A 19,169-nucleotide genomic window follows, 5' to 3' on the forward strand; every position below is an offset into this window, starting at 1 on the left:
TTTTAGGGATTTTCTACATATAGGAACATGTCATCTTCAAGCAGTAAAAATTTTACTTTTTCCTTTCCAATTTAGAAGACTTTCATTTCTTTTTCTTTTTCTTGCCTAGTTGCTCTAGTTAGAATTTCATATATTTTCTTTATCATTTCAAGGAAGATTCCTTCTATTTCTATCCTTTGAAGTGTTTTCATCAAGAAATGATTCTGAATTTTGTCAAATGCCTTTTTGGCATCAATTCAGAAAATCATGCAGTTTTCCACATTTGACTTATTGATGTGGTATATTACAATAATTGATTTTCTTTTGTTGAACTAGTCTTTCATACCTGGAATAAACCCCACTTGGTTATGGTGAATAATTCATTTCATCTGCTGCTGGATTCCCTTTGAAAGTATTTTGTGGAGGACTTTTTTCATTAAAGAGATTGATCTGTAATTTTCTTTTCTTATAGTATCTTTGTCTGGCTTTGATATTAGGGTGATGTTGTCTTCATAGAATTGGTAAGGCGATGGCCCCTGCTCTTCAATTTTTTTGAAGAGTTTAAGCAGGATTGGTACCAATGCTTTCTTGAATACTTGAATTAACATATGAAGTCATCTGCTCCTGGACTTGCCTTTTTCCGGAGGATTTTATCATGGATTAAACCTCTTTATTTGTGTTTGATTTGTTACGATCTTTGATTTCTTCTCAAACCAATGTTGGTTGCCCATGCTTTTTTAGGAAGTTGTTCATTTTGTCCAAGTTGTCTAGTTTGTTAGCATAAAATTGCTCATAGTATCGTCTCAATATTCTGCAGGGTCAGTAGTTATACCACCACTTTGATTTCTGATTTTTAAATTTGAATCTTCTCTCTATTTTCTTTGTCAGCCTAGCTAAAGGCCCATTGATTTTATTGATTTTCTCAAAGAACCAACTTCTGGTTTTGTTGCTTCTCTCTATTGTTTTCATGCTGTCAATTTCATTTATTTCTCTTCTATTCTTTGATATTTCTTTCCTTCTGTATGTTTTGGGATTAGTTTGCTGTTCTTTCTCCAGCTCCTCCAGGTCAGCTATTAATTCCTCAATTTTTGCTGTTTCTTATTTTTTAATATAAACATTATGGCATTAAATTTCTGTTTTAACACTGCTTTTGTTATGCTCTCATTTTCATTTGCCTAGTGATATGATGTCTCTTGTAATTTCTTCCTTGACCCCTGGGTTGTTTGAGTGTGTTGTTTAGCCCACATATGTTTGTGAAAATTCCTGCCTTCTGCCTGTTACTGATTTTCAGCATCATTCCATGATGATCTGAGAAAGTGTTTTGCATAATTATGATCTTTTAAATTTATTGAGACCTGCTTTGTGACCCAACATGCAGTCTATCCTGGATAATAATCCATAAATATGTGAGAAATATGTGTATCCTGCTGCGGTGGGGTGCAATGTTCTGTAAACGTCTGTTAAATCTTGTTCATTTATCATATTATCCAAGATCTGTTTCATTATTTCCCCTTTGTTTAAATGTTCTATCCATTGAAGAGAGTGGTGTATTAAAGGCTCCAACTATTTTTGTAAAGGTGTCTACTTCATCCTTTAGTGTTGTCAGTGTTTGCCTCATGTATTTTGGGGTACTTGGGTTCAGTGTGTAGATATCTATGTTTGTTATTTTTTTCTTGATGAATTGTCTCTTTTATTAATACATAGTGTCCTTCTTTGTCTCTTTTAATTGCTTTACATTTGAAATCTAATTTGTTTGATATTAAATAGCTACCCCACTCTTTTTTGTTTGTTATTTGTATTCAGTAGCTTTTTTCCAAGCCCTCACTTTCAATCTATTTTTGTCCTTGGGTCTATAGTGAGTCTCTTGTAGACAGCATAGAGATTGATCCTGTTTTTTCAATCCTTTCTGCTAATCTATACCTTTTGATTTGGGAATTTAATCCATTAAAATTTAATTTTATTACTGTAAACATAGTACTTTCTTCACCACTTTGTCCATTGGATTATTTTTTTGCGTGTGTGTGTGGCATGGACAGGCACCAGGAAATGAACCTGGGTCTCCAGCATGGAGGCAAGAACTCTGCCTGCTGAGCCACAGTGGCTTACCCTGTCCATTGGATTTTATATGTCATATCTTATTTTCTCCCTCTTTTAACCCTTTTAGTTACCTTTACTGATAGTCTTCATTTCTACACTCTTTTCCGTACTTCTCTCTCTTGTCTTTTCCCATCTTTTAGTATTTCTCAAGGAGCATGTCTCTCACTCACAACTTCTTCTGGTGTCAGTTTATCTACAGATGTTTTAAACATTCCTTCATTGTTGAAGGACAGTTTTGCTGTATATAGAATTCTTGTTTGGCAGTGTTTCTCTTTCATTATCTTAAATATATCATACCACTGCCTTCTCACCTCCATGGTTTTTGTTAAGAAATCCACACTTAGTCTTATTGACTATCCTTTGTATGTGATGGATCCACTTTTGCTGCTTTCAGAATTCATTCTTTGCCTTCGACATTTGACAATCTGATTAGTAAGTGTCTTGACATAGGTCTATCTGGATCTCTTCTGTTTGGTTGTATGCTGCATTTCTTAGAGCTGTAATTTTCTGCATTTTGTAAGAGTTGGAAAGTTTTCAGTAATTATTTCCTCCATTATTTTCCCCCCTTTTCCCTATTCTTCTCATTCTGAAGTCTACCCATATGCCATATATTCATGTGCTTCATGTTGTCATACAATTCCATGAGAACCTGCTCATATTTTTCCATTCTTTTCCCTAGCTATTCTTTTGTGCGTTGGATTTCAGATGTTCTGTCCTGTAGTTTACTAATCCTTTCTTCTGCCTCTTTAAATATGCTGTTGTATGTGTCCATTGTTTTTCTTTTTTTTTTTTTACCTCTTCTATTGTACCTTTCATTCTCATAAGTTCTGCCATTTTTTTCTGTCAGCTTTTAAGTCCTTCTTTATGATCACCCATTGTATTTTTTATATCCTTCAGCTTTTTTGGCACATTTTCCTTCAGCTTATTGAATTGATTTAGAAGATCTGTTTGAACATCTTTAAATAATTAGCTCAACTCCTGTATCTCATTTGAAGTGTTAGCTTTTTCCTTTGACTGGGCCATATCTTTGTGCTCTCTAGTATGGCTTATGACTTTTTGCTGGTGTCTTGGCATCTGATTTTCCTCTTTAGTGTATTTTGGAGGTTGTTTTCTCTCTTTTCCTAGGGTTTCCTTGTTGGCTGGCTTTGTTCTATATTTGTTCTTTGACATTTGGCTCAACTTATTATAGACCTCTGGCATATCTTCTGTTTAACTGTTCAGAATTTTTCAGCTCCTCTTTTCCTAGTTCTTGCCCTGCCTATATAGATGCTTTTGGAGATTACCCTTTGTGTGTCTATGTACAGTTGTTTCATCCTCAGGAGAAAGTTCTCTCTTCTCTCTTCCTCCTCATAGACTATTGATTTGCTGTTTGTTTTGTTTTTGTTTTTGCCTTTAAATATTTAACACTCCTTTAATTACCTGTAGTAACTTTTGCATGGAAGTCTGGCTCTGGGAGGAGGGTCTCCCCAGTAGGATTAACTGCAATCATGAAGGGGGTATAATCAGTATCAAAGTTTCCTGGGGGCTGAGACCCAAGAGGGTGCCAGTCTTTCCCATGAGGCCTCTTAATTCTGTGAATTTCCTTTTCTGGCTCAACAGATGGCACTTGTCAGCCTGTTGCTACCCACAGGTATAAGGTTGTACTGTGCATTTAATTCTCCTCAGACCCTATCCTTGCCAATGGCTTGGACAGAGGCTGAGACTGAAGGCAGGCTTAAGCTTTTTCTGTTTTCCAGCTCTTGGGATCGAAATTCTCTAAGTAACAGTCACTGCCTGTGCTGGGCCTTGCCATCTCTCTCTTTATATAACAACAGGAGAGAAGCTACTCTTCAGTCCCCTGATACTTACAGGCTGGAAAAGCTATGCCTCTTAAGCAGCCCTCTTTCTTCACTGCTGAAAATATGTTTGAGATAAGGTGAGCCCCACTTTTTTAGGTGGAAATAATTGTGTACTTGAGACAGGCTGGTCTCTGCTTTTGGTAGGTTGAAACTGCTGCTAATATCCCAGTCCCTTGGATCTTATTCTTTGAATGAGAGCCACCACTTGTGCTGGGTACTGCCCCACCTCCTACTCCTGCTTTCTCTTGGGGGAAAATAGACCCTTTAGTGAATTATCTCCCTTGCCTGATTAATTACTTTGTTTCTCCTGCATCCTTAGTTCTACCTTTGCCTCAGACAGGGCTGAAAACTGAGAATGACTGCTGCTTTATTTAATGAACTGCTAAGAGTTTTTCAAAAAGAAGAGGAAAAAGTTCTTTTTGTTTCCAGTCCTCAGACCTCTGGGTTCACCAATCAAGAACCAGAATTAGTACCTATCTCCCCTTTTATTTGGAGAGAGTAAGAACTAGGAAAAGAGGAGCTGAAAAATTCTGGAAAATAGCCCTTTTCCATTATTTTGAACTTGACCACCTCTAAAATCCTCTTCTTTTTTTTTTTTTTCCTTTTTTTCACCAGCCCTGCCTCCTTGCACCTAAGGAAAGACCTCCTGGTTTTTCTCATGTTTGTCATGTTAGATGTATCTGCATTCAAAGCTTGTATTCAGCAGTCTGAATTTGTTAATCAAATCTGCAATTAGAGCTTGGTTGTGCTCTTTTTCCCTTGCTCCCAGTAGAGAGACCTTTTATTTTCCACCAGGGTGAGACTCCCAGTTAGGCTTTTGTGTCCCTGGGGGAAGGATGCCAGCCTCCAAAGCATGGAAATTTACTTAGAGTTCTGAGCTATGATTTTGACCCTTCCATTTGTTCCAGGCTCATGTATGGTGTGTCTGATCATGAAAGTCCCCTAAACCATTGTCCCAGACTATTCCTGGCTCTTTACTAGTTGCTTCATAGGAAAATTCAATCCTATACCTGCCTACTCTGCCATCTTGGCCTACCTCTTCCAATCTTTTCTTAATAAACAGTTACTCATGCTACTTCCTGGTCATGTCATTGCTAGCTGAGCAGAATATGTGTAGAATGTAGTCAAAGGCTACAAGGGTACTTCAGGTTAAGAAATTATATCACCACTACGCCCTTACCTCTGAGACACTCTGCAGAGCTGTGGGGAGGGAGCAACCATCAGGTAAGAGGTAAAGTAAATTATAATGTACTAGTTGGGAGATTCCTAATGCCCATGATTCCAAAATACTAGTGGTTTCCTAGCAAATATTACTTGAAAAATCACTGCCTGAGTATTCAGCATTAAAATATATTTAACTTTACTTAGGATCTTCACTTTTCTGATCTTTCTTTTAAGTTGAGGAGAGTAAAGAGCAATTTTAGTGTAAGGCATTTCTACTGTATGTCATGCTTTGGTGGAAAGCATTATAGAGAAAGGTACAAAGAAATTAGATTCATAGATGAGGAGAAACCAAGAGTTAGAAGACAGGTCCAGTAAAAGGGGGGCAGGAAGAAGTGACAACCATACTTTATCTACTCCACCCAGATAAAGCTGGTCCAGATTTTTACATCAGACTAAGATAAACATGGTTATGTAAATTTTTTATTCTTCATATCCTTGTTCTTTTGACTTATTTTTAATTTTTTAATTTTTTATTTTATCTGATTTAATTGCACTTTACTGTTGACTTATTTTTAGCTAATGATGTTATAAAGCAGTAGAAATAAAACAATAACAAAAAATATTGTGGATTAATTATGAAGGTAGATTGATAAATAATTTGTTATAATTTAGACTCTACTTTTAAAATAAAGAAAATTTAACAGTTTCCATGAAATATGATTGTCAAAAATTTAACTTCCAAATCAGATACATTGAATCATATAAAAAGAGTTGTGTTAGAAATCTGATTTCTAACAACACTTATTTTTTATCTTTGTCATAGAGAGAAGAATATTACAGTTTTCATATTTGTTGTAACAAATAATTACTGAATAATAGGTGAAGACCTATTAACTAGGGTCAGACAAAGGTAATATTTAACAGAAAAATTGGTCTTTGCTGTCTATACCTCATCTCTGACTTTTTCCCACTATTTCAATGCTATTCTTTATCCTCACTCACATCTAAATTTCTAACCTTACATTTATTTTAAGGATTAGCATAAACTGATATGATAGTTCAAAATAAGATGATGTACTTCGTATTTTAAGCCTTACATTTGTATTATTTGATTTTTAAATATTTCATAAAAAGGACAATGTCTAATATAAACTTAATAAATTAGTAACATTAGAATTTAAGGTATAAATGACAAAGCTTTAAGGATTTAATTTATCATGGAGTATTTCAATGGCACCTTTTATTTTATATCACTAATTATTTGTATTTTTTATATCCTCAATAATTATCCTACATGCACCACTATTCATATGCTGTGTGCACAGGAAATATTTCCTTCTTGGTAATCATATCTATGTAGATCAAACACAGGGTTATGCCCTTCTTCAATACTATGCACTGAGTAGGTAGAATAATGATTTATTTTTGCATAGGTAAAGAAAGCTCTAATTATACAGAATTGTGATTTGAGGTGGTTGAGTTTGAGAAAGAAATGAACCAAATATTTGTAAATTGTATTTATTGAGTTTGATAAAGAAATTAACCAAAGCACTCTATTGTTTATTAAGGGGATATTTACATAGTCAGCAAATACAGCGAGAGCCAGACTTAAAGTAAACAAGGAGAAAATAATACAAAACGGGATCGTGTAAGAGGAAGAACTGAAAACACTAAGTTGGACAGATCCTTAGCTGTCTTCATTGCTCAACAACTCATTTTAAGTATCGGCTCTGTGCCCAACCATGTAGGAAGAAATTTTAGTTGTCTTGTTTGTACAAACAATTCAAGAAATTATTCTCAGAATTTTATCTTAGTCATTTGACTTCAATGAAAAACAAGTTTAGGGACAGCTTCAGATCCTGAAAATTTGTTAGAGCTGAAAAGACCAAATCCTGGCTTTCTGAGATGGTTAACTATGAAGCACTCTGACATGTATTCTATTTTGCACTCTCAAACCAGAATAGATGGAGGAATAAGACTCTGAAAGATATCAACAGAATAAAATCAAGCGTTAAACAACTTATTATCAGTACAAATGGGCACCTGCCATGGTTTATACAGTAATGTAGGAATTTTAGATCTTCAACTTTTTAAATTTCATCAAAGACCCTTTCAACTGGCCAATGTTATTTCACCTCAGAGATGAAGAAAACTGAAGCACTGTGAGGCTGATAGCTTGCCCAAGACCTCATAAAACAGAAGTGATGTGGAGGAGCCCTTGTCTCCAAGGCTCAATATTTTTCTAGGATACAACATTGTCACTCATTTATAGAGACATGAGCTGTGCTAGAGATATGCAGGTTGGGGGTGGGGCATAGTGAGTGATGGACTTGCATGCTCTCTAGGCCGTCTGGTCAATGCAGCAGAGGAACACATTATGTAATAAAAACCTGTCCCTGTACACATTTGTTAAATTAGCAGAAAAAGACATTTACTTTCTGTTGCAGATCTGCTATGTTCAATAAAGACGGACAGATCTTTAAATGAAACATTTACCGACGTCTTAGAATTTGAATTTTGGCTTATGTTCTGAGGCAGGTAGATGCTTGATTAGACTGATAACTGTTGGGAGATATAAAAGTAAGGGGCGGTGGAGGTGCTGTCATGATAAGGTAGACTAGGAGGAACTTTTGAAAGGGAATATTAGGTACTGTAGACACTAAGAAAGAGATTCATATGATATATTGGTGACTGACTGAGACGAGAATTTCAGGAACTATTTGTCTTTGTACTTTTATTATATGAGTTAAAGCATAAACAGTCTTCAGCTTTCAGCTTAGACACCCCAGCCTGACCATTGTGTTTGTTCTAGCCAAGACACTGCCACCTTTATCTGCTATGTCTCTTTATTTTTTTAACTGCAATAAAAGACAAGCCAGCCAAATAGCCAGGCACGGAGTAATAATGAGACTGAGTCAGTCCAATAAGAGAAAAACGTTAATGTAAGGTGTTTCTGCTTAATGTTCAAAATTGCTAATAAATAATATCATTTCTCATGAAAAGAAAAAACACTTTCTGAGCAAGAGAAAACACAAGGGACACATAATTCCAATGTAAATCTTCATAAATTTGTACCTTGCTCTCTCCTTAGAAATCAAAGAAGGGTCCTTAAAAATTTGCTTTCTCTTCCTTTCATGTTTACAAATTCTAAGCTTCCATATTCTTGCTTGCTTTTTCTGAGCCCATAGTCAAGGGTTAAGTTCTTAACATAGCACGTTGAAAAAAAAAAGAAAAAGAAAAAGAACCCTCTCCCACTAAATTCCGAAAAGATCAAAGTTTATCAAAAATGAATGATCTCTAGTATCTTAAAGCCTCCAAGCCTTCTTCAAGCCCTCAGAACTACTTCAGGTATCTCCAATTATAATAACGTTGGAATTTGGACATCAATGGGAGGTATGTAACGGGAAATCACATGTTCAACTCATCCACCCCAAGGTGGGGGTATAATAGATTTACACATTTCATGATGTTTGGTGTAGTTGACATATTTAAGGTAATTTCTTAACTTTCTAAGCATATTTTCTTCAATGTTTTATCATTTATACCTATCTTGCCACCTCCACTTCTTACTTAGTCTCAGAATTTGAGGTAAATTGAGGAAAACATGGACATCCAAAAATTTCACGCCATTGACTGCAGGCTTCACTAAGCCTCCCTGAGACCACAATGTCCTTCAGAGGCCACTGGCTGTCTCTATTGCAATGTAGGTATAATGCACATTGGGATTATGCCTGCCATCTGGGCCTCAAGGCGATATGAAATGGAACACAACTGGCAGGATTTATACAAGCTTTCCCAAGTTCTCTGATTTCCAGCATCTGTTATCTCTTTGTAGATGAATAATCCTCACCTTTTTAAATGGGAACAGAGAACCAGATCGGGGTGAGTTATTTTTTCTAGTTGGTCTGTCCATTAACTGGGGCGCTCAGATATCAGTTTTTGTCCTGCTCTTGGTCATCTTCTTGGTGACAGTGCTAGGCAACTTTCTCAATATTCTTCTGATCAGGCTGGATAGCCCATCTCACATATCTATGTATTTCTTTCTCATCAACATCTCCCTTGATGTCTCTTATGCTACAAGCATCCCTCAGCTGCTAGTGCATTTTCTTACAGATTTTAATATAATCCCATACCTGAGCTATACAAATCAATGATTTTTTTCTCCCTGGCCTTGGGTGGAATTGAGTTTATTCTACTGAAAAGGATGACTTAAGACTGCTCCATGGCAATGTGTGACCCACTGAGATATTCAGCCACCATGTGGAAGGCTGTATACTAGGTTGTCCATTATATTTTAGGTCAGTGGCTCCATCAATTCTCTCATGCATCCTGCCATGACCTTCCAGCTGCCAACATGCACAAACACATTTTCTGATCACATATCCTGTGAAATCCTACTATTGTCAGACTGGCTCGTGTGGACCCCTCCTCCAACAAGGTCATAATCATGTTTTTTAGTATTGTTTTGCTGATAACTTTTCTTCCTGGTTATCTTGTCCTACATGCAAATCATCTTCTCCATCCTGAAGATCCAATCCTCAGAGAGCAGAGTAAACCTTCCACACTTGTGCCTCTCATCTCACACTGGTTGCCCTATCCTAAGGTGTGGATATTTTCATTTACATACAGTTCCATTCTGGCCCCTCTGCACTTCAGGAGAAGCTGATCTTTCTCCTATGCCATCTTGACACCTATGCTGAACCCTGTGATTTACTATCTGAGGAACAGGAAATGAATGGTGCCTGAAAGAGACTATTAGGGAAATTTTCTGGATTAACATCAAAATCGACAACTTGATGAATCATAAGCATCACACACAGAAAATAGAGAAAACGGCTTTACCTCTATGTTCTCCCACCCAAATTCAGATATGACAGACATAAATTGCATTGCTCTGGCAACCAGGAAAGACATAACATAACTTACTGGTGATGCTAGGTAGGAGGGTGGGTGGATGGGTTTGGATGTGGGCTGTGGGGGATCTTTTAATGGCCCAGCAGTCTATTCTGCATTGTTAAGTATTGCCACATTAGCTCTACCCACAATAACTCAATTACCATTACTTTGCCCAGAGAATAATTGAACTTTTTTTTACTTTTTTCATTTGTCACATTAATTGTATTCATGTACCTACTCATGTATCTTTCCTTAGACAACTAACTCATATTCTTCAACATCTGAAAAACAGTTATGTTGTTTCCTTTAGAAATAAAATGCATTTTCACATTTGAAGGGGCATTTAAAATGATGCATGTTTTATGTAGCTGCAAACAGTAATTTTGTGAGTCACTATTCTGCAGAAATATGATGAAATTGATGTGACCAAGGTTGATTGATAAGTTTTTCTGCAGGGTTTACTGTATGTAGTTATAAGGACTCTGAGTGATTGAGTTAATCAGTGGATAAATATCCATGAAATGTCTTCTTTTTTCCCGTAAGGATATAACCAAGATTTGTTTGTACACAATGGATTTATTAGTCAAGGAAAAATTGAGATTGGTCACTGATAAATTGTGTATTAACAGTTTAACAAGTAAATATTTGTGTATATATATCAAGTTCCATTGAAAACGCTAGAATTGTTTAGTCTGAAAAATCAACAGACTTTTCTCTGAAACTTTGGAAGCAAAATAAGCAAAAGAACAATGAGAAAAATGTGTAAAATATCTAAGACATATTTAATCTAAGAGAAGACACATTCCTCAGGCAAGTCAATAGAAAATAATATAATGTTTTAAGAGTTAATGGTTTAGTTTATTTTATGACAACATGCATTAGAATTGAATAAACACATTTTTAAAGATAATCAAATCATTAGCACTGCTTTAATTAAATTTTTTACTCATAACCTTTAATTAGACTAATTTTAAGGTGTTTCAATTAATTATATTTATTGTGCAATTGGTTATTTTATAACCATACTTATTAAAATTAGTTCTTATCAAGAACACCCTTAGAAAATGATCCATAGATCTCCTTAAATAATGTTATTATAATGTTATTTGGGTAATTGGTTTATTTATTTAAGCCAATTTATTTATTTATTTATTTAAACTGTTTCATTCACACGCTATAAATCCATCCTAAGTGTACAATCAATGGTTCCTGGTATAATCACATAGTTATGCATTCACCATCACAACCTATATGAGACCTTTCCACTTCTCCTGAAAAGAAAGAAAAATATTCTGTACTCTCCCCTTATATCCCCCAATTACTGACATTTAGCTTTGGTATAGTGCCTTTGAAACAATAAATGAAAATATATTGCAATGTTTAACTATATACCTTATTTGCCTTAACTGTATTTTTCCTATAGTATATCATCCCATTATTAACACCCTGTAATAGTAACATTCATTTGTTCTAGTTCATGTAAAAACTTTTTTATATTTGCATAATTAACTATCATTGTCATCTACTCTAGGTTTCACTTAGTTATCTATGTTCCCAATTTTTATCCTCTTGTTTTCCTTCTGGTTACATACAATACCCCTAATCTTCCTCTTTTGGCTATACACACACTCCGCTTTGTTAACTGCACTTATAATATTGTGTTCCCATCACACACCAGTATTGTGCTATCTATTTCCAAACTTTTACAGACAACTTTAATAAGATAATAACACTTTAATGGGTTTTGCACAATCAGGATGGATCAGTCAGCTATGTAGATGTCACTCTTAAGTTTCTATATTAGGAGGTCTCCTTTCACCCTCCCCATCCTTTGCCACATGGACACAACAGGGCATTACTCAACATAGTAAATCTACTGGGTTGGGCTTCTCAGTGGGCTGCACCTTTGATGAAAACCCTAAATAAGATAAAAGAGAGAGAAGAAATAATTGAGCAAGGTATCCACAAAGGGAAGGAGGAGAAAACATATAATTGCTGGTCTTCTTATTCCCTAGAGAGAGTCTCAAAATGGTCTTTTTTATACTTTATTTCTTTTAATCAATTAATTTACTGTCTTTCATTTGTTAAAAGTTACAGTATCACAGAACTTTTGGGTTCAGATGCACTTGAAGGCACATATAGTGTAAATCCTATTTGACATTTGACTTTTTACCTTAGAATTCATCTAATTCTAAGTTTTTGAGATCAGTAGACATACCACAAGATGGCAAATGATAGTGAACTAAATTTTTGTCAGCATTAATTCAAGAAATATTGTGGAGTGTCTATTATGTGTCAAAGACAATGAATGGTTCACAAATCAATAAGATGCAGCCCTGGAAATCAAGGATATGACCACAGAGCAGGGTAGGCAGATGATGAAACAATTATAATATAGTGTAGTTGGTGCTATGGTGAGTAATAGGGAGTGAAACAAGGGATTAGAGAATTCATTAGTGTGATTGTGGAAGTCTTCTTGTACTAAGAAATCTTAGGTTGAGACCTAAATGTTGAGAACAAGATATCCAGATTATGAGCAACCCAACCAAAGAACAACTTATGCAAAGAGTTGGGAGAGACATGAAATTACAAGAATGGCTGGTAGATATGATTGTGGGGGCAGAGAAGAGGGAAAGTATTGAGGCTATAGCATATGAGGATATCAAAACATAAGGGACTTTGAAAATCAAATTATGTTTGAATTTCATCCTAAGAACAAGGAAGCAGTATCATTACTTAAAAGATACATAAGTGAGCAAATGATCTGATACAATTTCCATTTTTGAAAGATACTGGCAAATGACTAGGAGGGAAAAAAGATTAGAGGCATGGAGACCAACAAGAGGGTCGTTCCAGTAATAATGTTTACACGTTATGGCTGTCTAAACATAGCTAGCAACAGTGGGAAGAGAGGGATCTGAATAAGATCAATATAAAAGAGTTTTAGGGAACATATGGAAAGAACCCGGTGATTTCTTAAATGTGCAAGGTGAGAAAAAGACAGGATACAACTTTGGTTCCCCACTTGTGTGTTTGGGCAGATGGAGGTTCCATTTCTGAGATATGGATCATAGCGTATGTCCAGATGAGGGTGGAAGGGCAGGTGAGAGATGAAGTGCTTGGGAATGAGCAAAACAATCTGGAGCTGTCCCTGGAGCTGCACTTGATGAGTTCATGAGATCTTTCAGGTTTCTTGTACAGTGAGAAAACAGGGGTTAGAGTGGAACTCTGTGGAGTACAAAAATTCAAAAATGCACAGAAGAATAGGGCCACATAGGAGACAGGAAAGTGGCACCTGCAAATTGAGTAACAAAATGGCGAAGTGTGATGTCCCAGAAACCACAAGAAGACGCCTTTTGAAAAAGCGGTAATTGCCAATAATGTTAAGGGCCACAGAAAAAATTACTATGTTTAGGATGATTTGCAACAAAGAGATCTTGGAGACTCTGGTGAAAATGGTCTTGGTGGTGTGATAGGACCTCACAAAATGTCAAAGACTGAGTGGAAGGAGAGGTGGAATTGGAAGTGGTACTACTTTAGAAGATTTGAGTGTGAAGTGGAAGGGAGAAATAGGTCTGTAGCTATAGGGAAATGAGGTGATGCAGGAGGAAAGTTTTTGTTTCATTTTTAAAAATCGTGTTGAAATGTGGATGTAATGGTCAGTAGTTGCTGAAAGAATGAATGGAGAGGAAAGAGAAAGTTAATCAATGGAAACAGGAAGTCCAGTTTCCAGCTGTATATGGTCAGCTTATGACAGAATAGAAGAGAGAGGGAAGGAATATTCTGCAGAAAGTTAATAGGGGATGACCAGAGGTAGAAAGGCATCCAATGGTTCTTAATTGCCCTATGAAATAAGATACAGTATCATTATTGAGAGTGAGGGGGAGCTGCAGGAGTAAGAGATTTGAGAATCATGAAGGTTAAAGTCCATAGAATGTTTAGGAAAATGTCCCCTTTAGGTGTGGACACCGTTCTCTGCCTAATGTATCTATCTGAACTTCATCCCAATATCTTCTATTACAAGGCCATGATGGTCAAATTTTTCTACAATATGACCAACTTTATCTTTATTTTCAGACATGTCTAAAATAAACCTTCAGATGATCATTTATTTGAAGCTACTGCCATAGGCATTTTGAAGGATCAAAATGGTTTTAAATATGGACACTGCCTCAGGGAATTTGCAGTCTTCTCAGCCAGGGGTTAGAAAATGGTTTCTGTAATGGGCCAGATAGTAAATATTTTACCCTTTGTATGCTTTACAGTCATTGTCATCACTACTGCACTCTGCTATTGTAGTACTCAAACAACCATAGATGATATGCAAAAAAATAAGTGTTACTTAGGAAACAACAATCTTTATTAATGGACGATGGAATTTGAATTTCATGTAATTTTCACATATCATTAGATATTAATTATGTTTTGACTTTTTGAAATATTTAAAAATATAAAAGTCATTCTTTGCTGATGGGTCATACAAAAGCAGATGTCAGACTGGATTGTTTTCCTATCACACTCTAAAGGAAATAGGACAACAGTGCAAAATTATAGCACAAGGCATGTACACCAAAACTCTGGGAATTCAAAGGAGGAATATATTTGGTGAAGGCGTCTAGGAAAATATGTTGTAGTTTCCACTTCAATTTGCATTTCATTTCTCACAGTCATTTACGTTTAGTTGCCCAGGATCTAAGAACTTCATGCTAGTGGGTAAATGGGGGAGGTAAATTGTGAATTGAGAATCATCTTAGTTATTTGCTGAAAAGTAATTGAATTATTTGTATTACTTTTTATACCTTGCGGAATTTGCCTACTGTGACAGGTCTCTTTCAACAGAGTCCCCTGTATACCATCTTAACCCTTTCACTATGTAATATCCCACATCAGTTGTCTTGTCTTTCCCCATTAATACCATTGAAATCCAGAAATTTTAAGAATCCTATAACTGTCTCTATATAATACAGGGGAACCACTACCAATTATATATATCTCCATTACCAGAATGATGTGGTTTGTTTGTCCTTCTGTCGGGTGAGGTTGCTCTAAGTGAATCTGATCTTCAATATCATGTTTTTTCTCTACCATCTCACAGGAAATTTACTGCGTAACTTGTGTGCATACTATTTTTTGACTTCTTGAGTCTTCCATGTCTTCCTCATCCAACTATAGTAGGATAATACAATCTTTTATTGCTGGACAAGTTACAAAACATACATAAGAATCGACTTTCTCTTCTTTAATTTGTGAAGAGTGGTGACTCCTTATTAGAAGTTTGAGAAGATAAAATTAGATATTAGATTAAATTAGATATTAGATATTAAGACATTCGAACAACATATGCATATAGAAAGCACCTAATATATTTTAGCCATAGTAATTTTTTCAGATAGAATGCCCTATTCTGCTTTCCTGCTTCCAGTGGGAAATTTTTAGCCCAACCACATGGTCCATGCAAAACAATCTAAGGAGGCAGATAGAAGGACAGGTGTCAAAAAAATCTCTAGGAAACAGAGCCTTAACATTTTTATAACGGGGAGTAAAATGTATCTCATGCATTCTTAATGTGGGGACATGATCTTTTTCTCATGGTTTTGTTCTGTTTGTTCTAATTTGAAGGATTGACACAAGGTACCAAACTGTGTTTCACCTAACTAATTATATATCACTATAGACCTACCTCCACATTGAGTCAAACCTTTATTGACAAAATTTTGCGTACTTGTTTCAACCTACTTTTAAATAGAAAGATATAATAGAGACCTTGTCAACAAATTATCAAGTAGGATATATTAGAAACATTGTTAAATACATTTTTAACTGTTATAGCCTGATCTCTGACTGCTGTTACATACCAATACATCAAATTTACATAATAAAAAAATTCTTGATGTTCTTAATTCTATCCTATTACTAACCAGAAATTTAATCAAATCTTTCTCCATCCACATATAGTTCTAAGAATTCCCAGGAATGTTAGTATATAAATTTAATGTGCCTTAGGTGGCATTAGTCACAAATCCTTCACAGCTCCTTCAGGGATACATATTTGTCAGAGAGGCAGGACACCCATTTCCAAGCACAAATACTATTTACACAAATATCAACTGCTTTTCTTCCACCATTTCCAGCATTTAATAAAATTGTGTTTCAAAAAAAGCATGAAAAATTTGTCATTGTCAAGTGTTAAATCATTCAAAGGACCTGAACCAGAAATGGCCTTAACTGCATGTATCAAAGACTTTATCATAAATATGATAAATATGTTAGATGATATAATGAAAAACAGGCACTATGCATGAACAGATGAGTCCTCACTAGAGCAATAAAAATAATATAAGAATAAAATGGAAATGCTAGGAATAAAAAGTACAACATTAAAGGTAATGATTTCTTTTGAGGTGTTTTAGATTGACCACAGTTAGGGGGAAAGTCAGTGAAATTGAGGGAAGAGAAATAGAAATTATTTAAATTGAAAGACAAAGAGAAAATAGAGTGAAAACAAACAAAGAATGTAAGAGCTTTCACAATATAAAATGGTATAAGGGGCTTCCGGAGAATGGAGAGAAATAAGGCTGAAGAATTATTTTCAGAGAAAATGTCTAAAAATTATTCAAAATATGAAAGCAAGCAAACCACAGATGAAAGATTGGGGAGTCTTAAGCAGGATAAAAAAATACTTATTCAAAATGCTAAAAACCAAATATCAAAATGAAATCTTTAAGGAGATAAATAAAATAAAATAAATGCTACATATTTGGTGGCATGTCTTTCCATGAAGAAGTATATGATACTAGGTTATTTCTCTTCTAGCAGTTACTACATTTCCTGGCTCAAAGTTTATGAACAGAAGTACTATGATATTTTGGGCTGGGCAATGTTTTATTGGGGGCTGTCTTATGCATTGCAGCATATTAGCAGCACCTCTGACCTCTCTCAACTAGGTGACAGTAGCAGTGTCTTCCCATGTGAGTCTTGACACCCAAATATATTTCCACGCATTCCCAAGTGACTTCTGGGAGGGCAAAATCACCTCTGGCTGAGACCCACTGGCCTAGCCCCATTAATTTATTGGGAACTGCAAAGTGGCAACCTATTCTTTTTATTATCTAAAGTACATACATAAATAGAAACTTCCTTTTAGCCTAATATTTCGTCCTCCTGAGGCACAGTTGGTATGGAATAATTTTTCCCATGTTTATCACTTTTTAATGCTACAAGTGAACTGATTTATTTTTAAAAACAATTCTGATCTATTTTATTCTTTTACGGTTATTACCCTTATTGATGTTCAACTTGTTTAATATTTGGTGAGGAAGAATCTATACTAGTTTCACATTGCTGTTGTAACAAACTACCATAAATTTAGTGCATTAAAGCAGCATTTATCTATTAATTTTAGTTCTAGAGGTCAGAAGTCCAAAAGAAGTTTCACTGGGTTGAAATCAAGGTGTTGGCAGGGTTGCATCCCCTCTGGAAGCTCTAGGGAAGAAACCTGTACCTTGCCTGTCCAGCTTTTTGAGGCTGCCTCTGTTCCTTAGCTCATGGCTCCTTCTTCCATCTTGAAGGCCAGCAGCAAAACTTCTTCAAACCTCTTCTTATTCTCACCCTCTGCCTCTGTTGCCGTAACTCTTTCCCCTGGCTCTTATCCTCCAGCCTCACCTTATATGGGTTTTGGTGATAACATTGGAGCCACTCAGATAACCCAGTATAATCTTATTTTAAAATTCTTAATTTAAGCACATCTTCAGGTCCCTTTTACCATGTAATTAAAATATTCACAAGTTCTAGAGATTAGGACATGGACATCTTTCAGGGGCCATTATTCCATATACCAGAGAGACTATTCAAATTAGCTACTTAAGTTTTTAACACACCCCTAGTAATATTTGTTAGTTTCTTTCTTATCTGGTATGATATCATATTACAGGCCCAGCTTTCACATTTTCTGCATTATTATAGGACATATTTCTCTAAGAAGCCCTTATTCTTTTTGGTAGAAGATGGGATTTAGAGACCACAATGTGGGTACTGTGTTCTACTAGTTGTTTAGGGTTGGTCTGCTGCTGGCAAAATGGAACTTCAGTAATGGTGGTAACTGAGTTAGCTCAGCTGTAGGAAGTCCATGTTGTTGAAACCACCAATCATCTTGGTCTCTCTGACACAGTAGCCACCTGTGTGCTTGGGAAATAAAACTGGCTAAAAATTAAAGGAGCTCAGTTTTCTTGTCTATGTAAATATTGATGACATCCTTTCTAACAGAGCCTTTCTCTTGAGCAATCATATAGTAGATTGCTCAAGATTGCTCATAATTCTTCTCTATATTTCTATGTCAACAATTCCCTAAACTTTTTCCTTGTACACCAAGTCAAATGTCAGGCATGTCCTTTGAATTAGTGCACATCCAGGCTTCAGGCCATCTTTCTTCCAGGCAAAGATACAGTGAAAAGTATGCTTAACATTCTGTCTTTTAGGAGAAATGTTCTCTCCATTGTCTTTCAAGACCACATTTTCTTTGCCAAAAGGTCATAGGAAATTCCTCATGAACCCATAATTACTGGTTGAAGGCATAGTGGCAGAGTGACAGACATGAGCATGTTAAGAGTATGAGCCACTCTTTTATACCACTTGCTTGAGTCTGGAGGACCTGCTTGGGCCTGTTCCCATATATGCCACTTTATGTTCTCATGCTTCAAAGTAGTTTTTGATGGACAGCTCCAGATGTATGGTGATCTAGTTTCCAAAAGTCAGACGTTCAGTTGCTACCATGGCCTCAAAGCAAGCCAAGAACTGTTTTTCAAAAGAATAGCCACATCCCCAAAGGTGCATGTTTTTTCTTCCAAAACCTAAGGACTAGCATTTTAATTCTTCGATTATGGCCTCCTGCAGTCTTCATTGAACAATCCAATCACCCACAGAATCTTCAAGTACCAATGGAAACCTGAGATTATGGGCCAAATAATAGAACTGTTTGTACTGCAGGTGGAAAATCTTCTCTTTATCAATTCCATTAAAAAATGGCTGCAGAAGGACATTGGCCTACCGTTTAGGCCTTCTCATGGTAAACCCCTGTGTTAGTTTGCTAGCTGCTGGAATGCAACATACTAGAACTGGAATGGCTTTTACAAAAGGGGAATTTAATAAGTTACCAGTTTACAGTTCTAAAGAAGTGAGAGTGTCCTAACTGAGACACCA

At 35.8% G+C, this 19,169-nt stretch overlaps 1 pseudogene; it reads left to right on the forward strand.

Annotated features, from left to right (window-relative positions):
• The first annotated feature begins 9,109 nt into the window (after positions 1-9,109).
• On the forward strand, positions 9,110-9,813 carry LOC143682073 (olfactory receptor 2F2-like; annotated as a pseudogene).
• The last annotated feature ends 9,356 nt before the right edge of the window (positions 9,814-19,169 follow it).

The sequence above is a fragment of the Tamandua tetradactyla genome, chromosome 1, assembly GCF_023851605.1.
Source record: "Tamandua tetradactyla isolate mTamTet1 chromosome 1, mTamTet1.pri, whole genome shotgun sequence".
NCBI classification, from domain to species: domain Eukaryota; kingdom Metazoa; phylum Chordata; class Mammalia; order Pilosa; family Myrmecophagidae; genus Tamandua; species Tamandua tetradactyla.